Source organism: Muntiacus reevesi, chromosome 7 (genome assembly GCF_963930625.1).
Source record: "Muntiacus reevesi chromosome 7, mMunRee1.1, whole genome shotgun sequence".
In the NCBI taxonomy this organism is placed as follows: Eukaryota; Metazoa; Chordata; class Mammalia; order Artiodactyla; family Cervidae; genus Muntiacus; species Muntiacus reevesi.
Window position 1 is genome coordinate 77,823,658 of NC_089255.1, and position 17,181 is coordinate 77,840,838.

A 17,181-nucleotide genomic window follows, 5' to 3' on the forward strand; every position below is an offset into this window, starting at 1 on the left:
GGTGACCTCTGAAGCTCTGTTCATTTTCCTTCCAATGATTGTTCACTTCTGTTTTTCATCTTGGATCATTCCTGTTAACCTGTCTTCAAGTTAAGCTGACTCTTTTATCATCTCTACTCTGTTATTACACTTTCCCAGTGAAAATTTCTTATTTCAGAAATTTTTTTTTCCTTTTCCAAAATTCCCATTTGGTTCTTTTCTATCATTTTCGTTTGTCTGCTGAGATGTCCTATTTTCCTATACATTATGGGCATTTTCCCTTTATATCATTTAAAGTGGCTATAATCTCTGCTTTAAAATCTTTGCTAATTGTATCAACTGTATTATATTGGTATCCACCTCTGTTGATTGTCTTTTCTCTTGAGAAGATGTGATACACGGTCTTGTTTATTCACATCAAGTTAATTTGAATTGTTGTGGAGACTATATTCTGTCTAGTCTATATTAGATGTCTGATAGTCGTTTTTCTTAAAGAGTGTCAGTTTTCTTGTGGTGGTTGTTTTAGCTTGCCATTATGGATGATTCAAACTGCAAATTCTGTTTTTGGTCTGCAGCACAGATTTCAGTTCAGTTGTTTTATCTTTGGTTGGGCTGCTTGCAGTTTGCCCTCAAAATATGCAATTCAGGGGTTCACCAGAAGTTGAACAGTGTCTAAACACGAATTATGTGGCTCACTCTCTCTGGTTCTCTCCTTTCTCGGATTCTCCTGTCACTGTCCAACAATTGTGGTTTTCCCCCCAATTCTGTCCTCTGGTCTTTCAGCCCAGAAAGACTGTGAATTTTCTATCAGAGTTTTAGTGCTTGAAGTAAGTAGCCCTGGATGAAGCCTGCCTTCAGGTTCAAGACTATAGAGAAAATTCAATCCATGCTATTGCTTGCTACATATTAGGTGTTGACCCCCTGTCAAAATCTATCTACTGTTTTTTTTGTTTTTTTTTTTAATCGCTCTCCAGTGCCTTCAGAGAGTTGGTTTGTGGTGTATTTATTTTGTTCAGAGTCCATGTCAAGTCTAGCACAGGGTCTTACTAGGACATACCATAAGTGGAACTCCAGTAACATTTTATTAATCTGTCCATTTACCTTGGGACACCAGGATCAATCAGTCACTGCAAAAATTCTTGCATATCAAAGCTTTCATTCCTGCTGCTCATTATGATAATTCTTCCCATGTTGTCTTTTTTTTTTTGAGTAAATTTTTCACTTTAGAACAGATTTAGATTAGAGAAAACTTGTTAAGATAAAGAGTGCCTATATACGTCATATCCAATTTCCCCTATTATTAACATCTATCTTAGTATGGTACATTTGTCATAATTTTTTTAGTAGTATAACACATTTTTTCTTTTATTCCTAAATTTTATTTATTTATTTATATTTGGCTATGCTGGGTCTTTGTTGCTGCGTGCGGGCTTTCTTTAGTTGTGACAAGTGGGGGCTACTCTCTAGCTGAGGTTTCCTACTGTGGTGGCTTCTCTTGTGGAGCACCTGCTCTAAGCCACTTGGGTTCAGTAGTTGTGGTACATGGACTTGGTTGCCCCATGGCATATGGAATCTTCCCAGACCAGGGATGGAACCCATGTCCCCTGCACTGGAAGACAGATTCTTAATCACTGGACCACTAAGAAAGTCCACATTTGTCATAACTAATAAACTAATATCATTACATACTTGTTAAAACCCATGCATCAGATTACTTTTGTGTTCCAGGATCTCATCAAGGGATCCACTTTACATTCTTGTCTTCTTATGCTATTCTTGGTTGTGACAGTTTCTCAGACGTTTCCTTGTTTTTGATGATCTTGGCAGTTATTTTTTTTTTTCATTTTATTGAAGTATAGTTGATTTACAATGTTATGTTAGTTTCAGGTGTACTGCAATGTGATTTAGTTTTATATATATATATATATATATATATATATATATATATTCATTCTTGTTCAGGATCTTTTCTCATGTAGGTTATCACACAATATTGAATATAGTTCCCTGTGCTACACAGTAGATCCTTGCTGGTTATATCTCTTATATATGGTAATGTGTGTGTCAGTCGCAAGCCCCTGATTTATCCCTCCCCCCACGTTTCCCCTTCAGTAACCATAAATTTGTTTTCAATATTTGTCAAGTCTGTTTCTGTTTTGTAAATAAGTTCATTTTTTAAATTAAATTCCACATAGGAGTGATATCATATGATATTTGTCTTTCTCGGTCTTACTTCACTCAGTTATTTTGTTCTTTTTTATGGCTGGTAATATTCCATCATATATTTGTACCATATATTCTTTATCCATTTCTCTGTCAGTGGACATTTAGGTTGCCTCCATATCTTGGCTACTGTAAATAGCCTGTAAATACTGTAAATACTGCTTCAATGAATACTGTCTATCTCTCAGCTGTGCCCGACTCTTTGCAACCCCATGGACTGTAGCCCACCAGGCTCCTCTGGCCATGGAATTCTCCAGTCAAGAATACTGGAGTGTATAGTCATTTACTTCTCCAGGGGAATCTTCCTGACCCCGGGATCAAATCCAGGTCTCCCTCATTGCAGACAGATTTCTTACTGTCTGAGCCACCAGGAAAGCTGCAATTGGAGTGCGTGTATCTTTTCAAATTATGATTTCCTCCAAATATATGCCCAAGAGTGGCATTGCTGGATAATATGGTAGTGCCATTTTTTGTTTTTTAAGAGACTTTTTTTGGTTATGCTGCACAGCTTGTGGGATCTTAGTTCCTCAACAAGGGATTGAACCCAGGCTCTTGGCAGTGAAAGCTGGAATCCTAACCACTGGGCCACCAGGGCACTCCCCAAAAGCCCTTAACTTTAATTAGGCCAAATTAATAATAATAAATAAATAATAAACAAATAAAAATTTGTTTATTTGTGTTTTTATTTTCATTTCTTTAAGGGGTGGTTCAAAGAAGATATTGCTGCAATTTATGTCAGTGTTCTGCCTATGTTTCCTTCTAAGAATTTAAAAAGTCCAGCCTCACATTTAGGTCTTGATCTATTTTGAGTTTATTTTTGTGTATGGTGTTAGGGAATGTTCTAATTTCATTGTTTTTACATGTAGCTGTCCAGTTTTGCCAGTACCACTTATTGAAAATCCTGTCTTTTCTCTATTGTGTATTCTTGCCTCCTTGGTCATAGATTAATTGACCATAAGTGCATGGGTGACCTTAGTAGTTTTGAAGAATATTGGTTAAATATTTTGTAGAACATCATTCAGCTGGGATTCATTTGATGTTTACCTCATGATTTGACTGGGGTTATATGTTTTGGGGACAAAGAGCACAGAGGGAAAGTGACATTTTCATCAAGTTATATCAAGGGTATTATATAGACTGAATTGTTTCTTCCCCTGTCTACTCTCCCCAAATTCGTATGTTGAAGCCATAAGCCCCAGTTTGACTGTTTTTGGACATAGGGCCTGTCAGAGGAAATTAAGGTTTTACATGAAGTAATGACAGAGGGGCCCTGATCCAATAAGGTTAGTGTCCTTATAAAAAGAGATACCAGAGAGCTTTCTGTCTCCATGATGTGAGGACGCAGTGAGAAGGTGGCCATTCACAAGCCAGAAAAAGGGGTCTCAGCAGAAACAGAATTGGCTGACACAGCCTTCAGCACTATAAGTAGATTTCTGTTCTTTAGACTGTCCAATCTAAGCTGTTTTGTATGGCAGCCCTAGTTTATTTAGGCAAGTATGCACTGTCATCATGACTTATTGCCTTGATCACCTCAATGAGGTGTAGGGTTTGTCAGGATTTTGCACTGTAAAGTGACTCTTTTTTCCTCCTTGTTCCCTACTATACTCTTTGGAAGGAAGTCCACATGTTGTCTCTTCACTCACACTGACTTGACCTCTGTTACTCCAGGATCCCATCTCTTCTCTCCACTGAAATCCAGAAACCCACCTCAACTATACCTTCTCCCTCCGCCAAACCTGCCTAGAGAAAACAGTCACCAAATAGGTAACAGGCATACTGATGCCCATTCACTGATATATTTCTCAATGCATTTGAGAAGGGAGCGTCCTCTGGAATTTCTCAGATGCAATAGTGACAGGGTGGCTGTTCATATGTGATAGAGCCACTCCAACCTCCTTGTCTCCTTAAGACTTTAGATTTCTTCTAAGTTATGCCAGAAGGTTTTGCATCTCAACTTTATTGGATATAGGCCACCATGAAAATGAAGTTTCATTCAGCCAACTATCAGAGCCATTTCCCACTGCACAGTTAACACATTAAATCTAGAATGGTGATAAGTGTGCCCACATCAACAATTCAACCAAATCTAATATTACATTCTATCTTTTTTATTTCCTTCTTGGAAATTGTTTCACACATTCTCCAAGTTTCTGCAAATATAAATCAGCAAAGTATTGCAATATTAAGCATAAATGATTTCTTCCCAGTCAATCTGTGGAAAATGTTGAGATCTGACCCTTGTTATGAATCTAGAGTAGTGGTCCTCACCTGATATGATTTTTCCCCCTGGGGTGCACTTGGAAATGTCTGGATATAATTTCCATTGTCACAACTCAGGCTGGAGAAGGTGCTACTGAATATAGTGGGTAGAGGTCAAGAATGCTAATAAATGTATTACAGTGCACAAGACATCATATTACAACAAAGAATTATCCACAGGCACTGAGAAGACCTACAGTTAACAGTGAGTGGTGGGAGTGAAACTGGAGGAAAATAGGCATCCTTCAGATGATATAATTACAGGATTTTAAGCAAGGGATGAGGGCTGTTTCCACTGATGCTGGAGAGATTTGGGCATCCTAGAGTCTTAGCTTTGAGTCAGTCCTAATGTCCGCATTCCAAGTTTCAGTGTCATATTCTTCCCAAGTAATGCTCTGTTTTTCACTAGAGAGTTTTGGCAAGGCTATGAGATAACTTCTGTTGTTATTCTGAAAACCACACAATTAACTTTTTGTTTGTTTTAGTCTTCAGGTACAAAAAGGAAGGGATTCTTTTAGGGCTGCCATAGAAGCTTTTGTTGTACCTTGAGCCAAATATTTAATGACTTGGACTTTCCATTTCTTTTTTTTTTTTTTAATTTTTTTTCCATTTCTTTATGTAAGTTCTTCAGTGTGTGAAAATAAAGTCACTCCCAACCCATAGTTGTTATAGTCACCGTGCATGTGTGCGTGCCTGCTCAATCACCCAGTCATGTCTGACTCTTTGCAACCCCTTGGACTGTAGCCTGCCAGGCTCCTCTGTCTATGGAATTTTCCAGGCAAGAACCTTGGAGTGAATTGCCATTTCCTACTCTAGGGGATCTTCCTGACCCAGGGACGGAACTCATGTTTCCTGAACTGGCAGACTGATTCTTTACCACTGAGCCACCTGATAATACCACTGAGGCCCCATGATAATCACCACTACCATCAAATAGTCAAGCATGGCTCCAAAGCATTTGGTTTAGTGGGCACTTCAATACAAAAGACTTAAGGTGATAAGCTGATTATCTATGATGTTACTGCATCTCATTTCCCATTGATGAATTGCTCAACATTGAGTTTGAAAGTAAGGGTATGATCAAATCAACCCCAAATCCTATATCTGAAAGTCTCTTTCCTAGAACCACCCTTAGGACTATTTTCTTATTAGTCAGGATTCAATGAGGAAACAAACCACAGCAGTTATTTAACTGAGGAAATTAACACAAAGAGTTATTAGAGCTATCACAGGTATTGGAGAATTGAAAAAGGAAATTGAAACAGGAAAGTAGTAACTGGGAAAAGTAGATGGAGCAATAAAGGTCAAGGTTGGGAATATTGGGACCAAACACTTGAAGGTGGGGACTTAGAGAGGTGGGATCTAGACCTCGAGGAGAACACGCTGTCTTATACTGACTTATTCTGGTACCTCAGTGGCTCAGAGGAGGACCTGCATTTCAGGACTCAGACCTCTGAGGAGGGTGGCTGGCTGACTGGTACTGGTATCTCTGAGGAATGTGATGAAGCTCCTTCTGGGAATACGGAAAGAAGTCCAAAGATGGAACCAACTGTTACTGCTGGCAGGAACAACTGTTGCCTGGGTGACGCTGATAGAAACAGGAAGTGAACAGGAAGGAGCAAGTCCCTTTTCTCTCATTCCTGCCTCAGATCTCCCACTATTGGCAGAAGCTAACGGAGAGCCAGTCTGGCAGAGGAAATATGTGAATTGCAGAGACCTAGCCCAACACCAAAAAATAGAGTAGAGGTGGGAGGGGTTGAAGCTGAGGAACAATTTCTTTACAACCAGCACAAGACAACCAGGATTAGATAACAGACACAAAGATGAGGGAAAGAAAGGGTTCTAGAACATTTCACAGATTTCTAGTATTAGTAAGCAAGTGAGTAGTGGAGAAAGATGTGGAGTGAGGAGTAGAGAGGAGGTAGTCTGTAGTGTGTAAAAAATCTGTTGGGTTGATAGATTTAGTTTGAGAAACCTGGAATCTAATATAATACAATTCACAGTGTCTCTGGTCTAGCTAGTATGCAATTAAAAAAAAATTGTGGCAGGGTTTCCCTGGTGGCTCAGTGGTAAAGAATCTGCCTGCCAATACAGGATCCCTGATCCGGGAAAATTCCATACGCCAAGGGGCGACTAAGCTGGTATGCCACAACAACTGATCCTGTGCTCCAGAGCCTGGGAGCCAAAACTACTGAGCCCATATGCTGCAACTACTGAAGCCCATGTGCCTAGAGACCATGCTCTACAACAAGAGAAGACACCTCAATCAGAAACCTATGCACTGCAACTAGAGAGTGGCCTCCACTCACTGCAGCTAGAGAAAAACCCATGCAGCAAAAAAGACTCAGCACAGCCAAATGTAAAATTAAATAAATTAATAAATAAATAAATAATTTTTAAAATTGTGGCAAAATACACAAAAGATAAAATTTATCATTTTAATCCTATTTTAAATTACGAGGCAAATAAAAATCTTTTTTTAAAAATTAATTTATTTATTTTAATTTGAGGTTAATTGCTTTACAGTATTGTAATGGTTTTTGCCATACACTGACATGAATCAGCCAGGGGTGTACATATGTCCCCCATCCTGGACCCTCCCCCCCACCTCCCGCCCCATCCCATTCTTCAGGGTTGTCCCAGTGCACCAGCGTTGAGTGCCCTGTTTCATGCATCGAACCTGGACTGGTGATCTATTTCACATATGGTAATATATATGTTTCAATGCTATTCACAAATAAATATCTTAAAGTTGAACCATTAAAAATTTTTTCTCTTTTTAAATTTAATTACGTAATTAATTTTTGGTTGCGCTAGGTCTTTCTTGCTGTGCGCAGGCTTTCTCTAGTTGCGGTAAGCAGGGGCAACTCTTCTCGGTGCACAGGCTTCTCACTGTGGTAGCTTCTCCTGTTGGGCTGAGGGCTTCAGTGGTTATAGCATGCAGGCCCAGTAGTTGTGGCACAAGGGCTTAGTTGCTCCTTGGCATGTGGAATTTTCCTGGACCAGAGATCAAGCCTGTGTCCCCTGCATTGAGGGGAATTTCTATCCAATGTACCACTAGAGAAGTCCCCATTTTAATAATTTGTAAGTGTACAGCTCTGTGGCATTAATTTCGTTCATATTGCTTTGCAACTGTGATCACTATATCCAGAACTTTTCCATCATCCCAAATTGAAACTGTCTACCATTAAGCAACGACTCCCCATGCCTTCCCCCCAGCCCCTGGCTACCACCATTCTACTCCATGAATTTGACTGTTCTAGCTACCTCATATAAGTGAACTCATATACTATTCGTCCTTTTGTGTTTGGCTTATTCACTTAGCATGGTATATATTCAAGCTTTATCCATGTTGTATCATGTATTATAGTTTCATTCCTTTTTAAGGTTGAATAATATTCTATTTTGGGTACATACCACCATCATGAGAAATGCTGGGCTGGATGAAGCACAAGCTGGAATCAAGATTGCTGGGAGAAATATCAATAACCTCAGACATGCAGATGACACCATGCTTATGGCAGAAAGTGAAGAAGAACTAAAGAGACCCTTGATGAAAGTAAAAGAGGAGAGTGAAAAAGTTGGCTTAAAGCTCAACATTCAGAAAACTAAGATCATGACATCCGATTCCATCACCTCATGGCAAATAGATGGGGAAACTGTGGAAACAGTGTCTGACTTTATTTTTCTGGGCTCTAAAGTCACTGCAGATGGTGATTGCAGTCATGAAATTAAAAGACACTTACTCCTTGGAAGGAAAGTTATGACCAACCTAGACAGCGTACTAAAAAGCAGAGACATTACTTTGTCAACAAAGGTCCATCTAGTCAAGGCTGTGGTTTTTCCAGTAGTCACGTATGGAGGTGAGAGTTGGACTATAAAGAAAGTTGAGTGCAGGAGAATTGATGCTTTTGAACTGTGGTGTTGGAGAAGACCCTTGAGAGTCCCTTGGACTGCAAGGAGATCCAACCAGGCCATTCTAAAGGAGATCAGTCTTAGGTGTTCATTGGAAGGACTAATGTTGAAGCTGAAACTCCAATACTTTGGCCACCTGATGCGAAGAACTGACTCATTGGAAAAGACTCTGATGCTGGGAAAGATTAAAGGCAGGAGGAGAAGGGGGTGACAGAGGATGAGATGGTTGGATGGCATCACCGACTCAATGGACATGGGTTTGGGTAGACCCTGGCGGTTGGTGATGGACAGGGAGGCCTGGCACGCTGCGCTTCATGGGGTTGCAAAGAGTCGGACATGACTGAGCGACTGAACTGAACTGAACTGAGCCACCATTTTGTGTAATCTGTTTTTACCAGTCCTTAACAAGATGAAACTTTTTGCCAGAGTATAAACTATGGTAGCAGGCACCATGTTAATCTCCCTTCACTTTTTTTTGCAGGAAGATTTTTCAGTGAAAGAAGCAGAATGCTGATTTACATTCTGGAGCAAGGTTGATTTCTCATTTCAGACCAGCATCTTGTGTAGCACTGATACAAGTATTTAGAGGCACAGCTTTGAACTGGAGTTTGGGGAAACATCATCTGTAAAAGAAAAAAGTCCTAACTAGGACCAGGATGCAATTTTTGCATGAGGTAATTTACATACAGCCTCTTTCCAGGAAGAAATTAGAATTTCTGATTAAATACTCCCAACTAACAGGATTAAAACTTCTGAGAAACTAGTTATCCCCCCACTTTTCAGTTAAGAGTATAGTGACTTTTACCAAATATTTTTTCGTTTTTTGTATCTAATCTAAAATGATTTTCTAACCAATCTCTTCCTCTCAAATATCTCTACTAAAAGTAGACCTTAGAATTTGATTTCTCAATGGATTATCGTTAAAAAAAAGAGACTCAGATGCAAATATGAAATGAATGTGTCAAAGATTTAACTTAACTTATTAATTATTGAGAGAACTAGAAAAGATGTTACAATCAGTTCAAAGGAAAATCCAAAGGCCAGACAAGTATCTAAGCCTATCAGAACTGTTGAAACCAATTTTCTTAGTAGTTGCAAAGCCAGCTTATTGGAGGATGTAGGGGGACAGTGATGTCAATAGAAGCTTTACCTAACAGAATTTTTTTGCAAATCTAAAGACAATAATTAATTGCATTATTATCAGTTTTTAACAAATTAGCTTATATCTCTTCAGAGATGTGAAATAGTTCAAAGATAGAAAAAGTATAAATCCCATAGAATCTGATAAGTGGGAAGTCTCCACTTTCCAGACTGTTTAAAACAATGCATGGTCTCCAATTTCTCAGTAATCTTTCAGTCCATTTAAAAGTGTTTCACACTTCCTCCTATATCCTACTACAAAGCTTCTTCCTCATTGCAAGATGATAATGAAATTTTGATATGTGCTCATATCAAAATTATCTGAAAAATTTTCTTCAGCACTTGGCTTCTAAGAGTGGTTGCTGATGCAGGAGAGTAGTGCAGGAGTCTCAGTGATTTTTCACTGAATTCTCATTAGTATGGCACCCCTATCCTTAACTATATACGGTCACCTCTACCCTCTCCAGGGAATCAACCCTAAGCCTTCTTCAGGGACCAGGAGGGGAGTGACTTGGGAGTTAGGGAGGAAGTCTGGTGTCTGCTTCCGAAGTACACTTTTAACCAATTATTGTGCTTTTAGTCCCAACTTTACCCCTACTTCTTTTTCTTTCTTTTAAGTTTATTTTTGACTGTGCCGCGTCTTTGTTGTTGCTCAGGCTTTTCTCTAGTTGCAGCGAGCAGGGGTCACTCCTCCTTGTGGTGCACAAGCTTCTCATTGCCATGGCCTCTCCCGCTGCGGAGCACGGGTTCCAGGGAACACGGGTTTCAGCAGTTGCAGTGTTAGAACACAGCTCAATAGTTGTGGTGCATGGGCCCAGTTGCTCCGCAGCATGTGGGATCTCCCAAGATCAGGGATCAAACCCGTGTCCCCTGCGTTGGCAGATGGATTCCCCAGCACTGAGCCACCAGGGAAACCCCTACCCCTGCTTCTTGAGGTACCTGGCGCTGCCCATTTTCAAGCCTTTCAGTGGTTCTTTGGGGGCAAATTGGGCTTTCTCTTGGCCTGTCTGTTGATAGATGATGAGTTTGCTAAGTCAGTTCCCACCATCCTTCTGCTTTCCAGCTTCCAAAATGTTAGCGATTTCATCTCCTCTTCTGTGAAAAATCAACAATATGAATGGACAAATACCCACTCCATGTATGACAACAGAACACTGATCCAGAACCTCCACAACAACCAGCCTAGGAAGCCAGGTGGTTAGCATCTAATTGGCATGAGAATGGTCAGAATTTATCAATGAGTCAGCTTCCTTATACCTTGCCCCTACTTCCAATACAGGACCAAACAGAGAAAGCCAAATCAATCACATAAGAAGCCTGGCTTCCAGTTAGCCCTTCCCTAACTTCCCCTCCAAAATCACTGCAGATGGTGATTGCAGCCATGAAATTAAAAGACACTTACTCCTTGGAAGGAAAGCTATGACCAACCTAGACAGTATATTAAAAAGCAACTTTGTCAACTTTGTCAACAAAGGTCCATCTAGTCAAGGCTATGGTTTTTCCAGTGGTCATGTATGGTTGTGAGAGTTGGACTATAAAGAAAGCTGAGTGCATAAGAATTGATGCTTTTGAACTGTGGTGTTGGAGAAGACTCTTGAGAGTCCCTTGGACAGCAAGGAGATCCAATCAGTCCATCCTAAAGGAGATCAGTCCTGGGTGTTCATTGGAAGGACTGATGTTGAAGCTGAAACTCCAATACTTTGGCCACCTGATGCAAAGAGCTGACTCATTGGAAAAGACCCTGAGGCTGGGAAAGATTGAGAGCAGGAGGAGAGGGGGACGACAGAAGTTGAGATGTTTGGATGGCATCACCGACTCGATGGACATGAGTTTGGGTAAACTCTGGGAGCTGGTGATAGACAGGGAGGCCTGGCGTACTGCAGTTCATAAGGTCGCAAAGAGTCAGACACAGCTGAGTGACTGAACTGAACTGAACTGAACTGAACTGAAGTTCCCCAGGACAATGACCTCCATTCAGAATAGATCTAAAGCCTTCTAGTTTTTTCATTATAAAGATTCTCCAATTCTCTGCCTGCCTTTGAGTCTTTGCCAAACACAAGTGATGGTTGCTGACTCCCTCCTATAGCAAATTCTGAATAAATAACTTCGGTTTTTTTCTCATTTAGGGGATTTTCTTTTTTTTTTTCCTATATCTTTTTACCTTGAAGGTTTGTGTTTTCCCATTTTTAAAGAGATTTCAGGAGGAAGTGGAGTTACATATGGCTCAGTCCGTCATTTAACTGGAGGTCTGTTTCTGTGCTCTTTTCTCTGTGACCTAGCTGTTAGAGTCTACCCTACTCTTTATAATCAGCTCCAAAAAGCCCAAAATAACATTTGTCTTTTCCTCCTGCAAACCTGGATGCAAAATTCAATACCTATTCAAATTCCTCTAATGAGTCTCCTGGAACAAAAGCATTAGAGAATGATACAGACGTTATGGACACCTACCTACGAGGAAGAGAAGATGAGGTTGCATAACATGCACACACTTCTCACAAGGAACTTAAAATCCCACCTCCGAACATTTTATACACCCTTTCTCTTCCACAGTCTCTCCTCCCAGGTGTCTTTCTTCCAGGAAGATTCAGCTTTCAACCCCTGTTGTTAGATGAACTTGTCTCATTGTGGGGGTGCATGTATCTCGCCCTTACTCTGAGGGGCCTTCATGAATTCCTTCTAAATGAATATGGGCATTTTCCCCAAGAGACAGTCTCATTCCACTTCCTTAGGAGAAAAAAGAGTTCTGATTCTCTAAACCACCAAGAAAGGATGCCTTTTCTCACTTGCTGACAATAAAGTCTTGTTTTTTTTTTTGCATTTCCAGCCAGCTTGCAAGCTTCTTGAGTGCATAGCTGCATGTTTTTATAATCTGTATAATACCTAAAATATTAGAAAAGTTTATAGAAGGGATCAGTGGGCAGGAAGGAATGACAGAATTTCAATGGAAGGAAACAGGATATTGAATAAGCCTATTTAGTGGTTCCCTCTAAGTTTTGACCTTTATCTTCAACACACTAAACAAATCGAATAAATGGTTTTCACCTTTATTGTGCATCTACTGGGCACTATATTCAGCAGATTTTAGTTGACCTGTGTGATATGCATTCATTATTAGTAACTTTCATTTCCTGTGTCACTTAGGGATTGAGTTCTATTGATAGTAACAAAGACGACTGCATGACTTAAAAAATTTTCTCATGTAAAAGAAGTACAGAAGTAGTCCAGAACTAACCCTAAATTTAGGGTTAGTACAGAAACTGCCGAAGACATCAGAGGTCCAGGCTTCTTCAACCTCTCCACTCCCCCTTTCTAGGCACCTGGTTTCCATCTTCAAGGTGCCACTGTGGTGGCAGGGGGGCTGTGGAGCTCTAGCCATCAGGTTTTAGTCTCAGCAAGAAAGAAGGATAATGATAAAAAGCACCCCTCACTACCAAAAGGACCTTTTTAATAACTTTCAGTTCAGTTCAGTTCAGTTGCTCAGTCGTGTCTTTGCGACCCCATGAATCGCAGCATGCCAGGCCTCCCTGTTCATCACCAACTCCCAGAATTTACTCAAACTCATGTCCATCGAGTCGGTGATGCCATCCAGCCATCTCATCCTCTGTCGTCCCCTTCTCCTCCTGCCCCCAATCCCTCCCAGCGTCAGGGTCTTTGCCAATGAGTCAACTCTTTGCTTGAGGTGGTCCAAGTATTGGAGTTTCAGCTTCAGCATCAGTCCTTCCAATGAACACCCAGGACTGATCTCCTTTAGGATGAACTGGTTGGATCTCCTTGCAGTCCAAGGGACTCTCAAGAGTCTTCTCCAACACTACAGTTCAAAAGCATCAATTCTTCGGCACTCAGCTTTCTTCACAGTCCAGCTCTCACCTCCATACGTGACTACTGGAAAAACCATAACCTTGACTAGACGGACCTTACCCAAAGTCAAATGCAAAAACTTATTTGTAACTTGTTTATACCTCATTGGTCAGAACTTAGTCACATGGCCACTGTACGTATTCACAATGGAAACAGAAAAATGTATTGTCTAATACATGTAATACACTGACTACTGTTACTAAGTATAGAGGAGAATGGATATTGGGTAGTCCACTAGCACTTTTGCCACAGTTCCTCTTGAATTTTCTGTACATGACATCCCTGTGCTTGGCATTAAGTTGTCCTTGGAATCAATTAATTACATTTCAGATAAATCAAGCAGTTCACAGCATGATCACTCTCTCTTTTGTAACTAATTGACTTTATTTATAGAGCAGTTTTAGATTCAGAGAAAATTCTAATAGAAAGTATAGAGTTCCCATATGCCTTCCCCCCAACCCCTACGGTTCAGTTTGGTCACTCAGTCGTGTCCAACTCTTTGCAACCCCATGGACCGCAGCACTCGAGGCTTCCCTGTCCATCACCAACTCCTGGAGCTTGATCGAACTCATGTCCATTGAGTCAGTGATGCCATCCCACAATCTCATCCTCTGTTGTCCCCTCCTCCTCCTGCCCTCAATCTTTCGTGGCATCAGGGTCTTTTCAAATGAGTCAGTTCTTCGCATCAGGTGGCCAAAGTATTGGAGTTTCAGCTTCAGCATCATTTCTTCCAATGAATACTCAGGACTGATTTCCTTTAGGATGGACTGGTTGGATCTCCTTGCAGTCCAAGGGACTCTCAAGAGTCTTCTCCAGCACCACAGTTCAAAAATATCAATTCTTTGGCACTCAGCTTTCTTTATAGTCCAACTCTCACATCCATACAAGACTACTGGAAAAACCATAGCTTTGAGTAGATGGACCTTTGTCGGTAAAGCAACATCTCTGCTTTTTAATATGCTGTCTAGGTTGGTCATAGCTTTTCTTCCAAGGAGCAAGCATCGTTTAATTTCATGGTCGCAGTCACCATCTGCAGTGATTTTGGAGCCCCCCCAAAAAATAAAGTCTCTCATTGTTTCCATTTTTTCCCTATCTATTTGCCATGAAGTGATGGGACTGGACGCCATGATCTTAGTTTTTTGAATGTTGAGTTTTAAGCCCACCCCACACAGCTTCCCTATTATAATATTAACATTTTCCACTGGTGTGGAATGTTCGTTACAGCTGATGAATCAATATTGACATTATTACTAACTTAAGTCCATAGTTTAGGATTTTCCCCATGTCGCACAATTCTATGGGTTTTGACACGTGCATCATGTCATACAGTACCATACAGAATACCATGTCATTTGGTACCATACAGAATAGTTTCACTGTCCTAAAAATCCTCAGTGCTCCCTCCACCTATGCACCCTCTCTTCTTCCCCTCCACTAGGTGGCCCTCTGGCCACCTCTGATCTTTTTATTGTCACCATACTTCTTGCCTTTTCCAGAATGTCATGTACAGTAGTTGGAATCACACAGTATGTACCCTGCTCAAATTGGCTTGTTTCACTTAGCAATGTGTATTTAAGACTCCTTCTTGTGGGTTGATAGTTTTTTTCTTTTTGTCATTGAATAATACTCCGTTGTATGGATGTAACATAGTTTGGTTACCCACTTACCTGTTGAAGAACATCTTGGTTGCTTTCAATTTATGACGAAAGCTGTTGTAAACATTTATGTGCAAGTTTTTGTGTGGATTAAGTTTTCAACTCATTTGGGTAAATACCTAGGAGCACCATTGCTGGATTGAGTGGCAAAACATGCCACTATGTTTAATTTTGTTAAGAAACTGACAAATTATCTTCAGGAGCAACTGTACCATTTTGCATTCCAGCCAGCAATGGATGAGAGTTACTGTTGCTGGGTATCCTCAGCAGCCCTTGCTGTCACAGTGTTCGGATTTTAGCCATTCTAATAGAATTTAGTGATTCAATGAAGTACTGATATCTCCTTATTGTTTTAATTTACAATTCCCAAACAACAGGTAAAGTCGATAATCTTTTCACATGCTTACTTGGATATCATATAACTTCTTTGAGAAGTCTATTCAGATCTTTTGCTCACTTTTTAATTGGGTTATTGAATTTCAAAAGTTCTCTCTATAGTCTGGATAACAGTCCTTTATTAAATATATATTTTGCAGAGATTTCCTCCAAGTCTGACTTGTCTTTTCATTCTCTTGTCTAAAACATTTTTGAAATAAAGTTGTTCGTTACATTTTCTAATTTATTGTATCTCTGTTGTACTTTTCTCTGTTTCCCCTTCTAGTCCTAACATTATTTATTTGTTGTTATTTCTCTTCTATCTGGATCAGACTCACAGAACTTTTTTCACTAGTGTTTTCAAAGATCTGGGCTTCCCTTGTGGCTCACCTGCAATACGGGAGCCCTGGGTTTGATCCCTGGGTTGGGAAGATCCCCTGAAGAAGGGAAAGTCTACCCACTCCAGTATTCTGGCCTGGAGAATTCCACGGACTGTATAGACCATGGGGTCACAAAAAGTTGGACATGACTGAGTGACTTTCACTTTCAAAGATCTAATCTTAGTTTTGTTGGCCATATGAATCACGTCCTTTTCTATTTTATTAATTTGTTCTCTGATTTTGTTATCCTCTTCCTTCTAGTACTTTGAATTTATTCTCTTGTTTCTTTCTAATGTATAAGCTGGTCACTTATATAATTAATTTTCAGTATTTCTTATTTTCTAGTGTAAAAAGCATATGTTATATGTTTACATGTATCATGTAAATTTTCTAAATATTTATAGCATTTTTTTACTTCTCAAATCTAATATTATACATTTTTTTAATTGCCCAGTTTATTTATTTATTTATTTATTTATTTTTTTTTTTTTTTAAATTTTATTTTATTAGTTGGAGGCCAATTACTTCACAACATTTCAGTGGGTTTTGTCATACATTGACACGAATCAGCCATTGAGTTACACGTATTCCCCATCCCGATCCCCCCTCCCATAATATTATACATTTTAATTGGGATTTCTTCTTTTAACTTTTAGTAAGATTTTAAAAAAATTCTCCAAATATATGGAGTTTTTAAAAATAATTATTTTATTATTAATTTTTAACTTACGTGTAATGTGGTCAGGGAATGAGATCTGTATTCTCTGACCACATCACACTTAAGTTAAAAATCAATAATAAAATGGTTATTTTTAAGACTCCATATATTTGGAGGGGACTTCCCTGGTGGCTCAGACAGTAAAGAAATTGCCTGCAACACAGGAGACCTAGGTTCATTCCCTGGGTCTGGAAGATGCCTTGGAGAAGGGAATGACTACCCACTCCAGTATTCTTTCCTGGAAAATTCCATGGACAAAGGAGCCTGGCAGGCTATTGTCCATAGGGTTGCAAAGAGTCCGACACGACTGAAGTGGCCTAGCACTAGTACACATTTGGAGAATTTTCTAAAAATCTTACTAAAAGATTATTTACAGCATTTTTCTCTGTGGTCAGAGAATGAGAGCTGTATTCTCTGACCACATTACAATTAAGTTAAAAACAATACAAAAATGATTATTTTTAAAACTCCATATATTTGGAGAATTTTTTAAATATTTTACTAAAAGATTCTTTACAGCATTTTTTTCAATATGTAGAAAGTTGTTCAATGACCTAAATCAAAATTAATTTTCTTAAATCTTCTTTGTTTTTAAAGTATGTGCTCTCTCAAAATGCTGTGCGCAAAAGTTCTATACATATTCCTTTCCCTGGTGGCTTAGACAATAAAGAATCTGCCT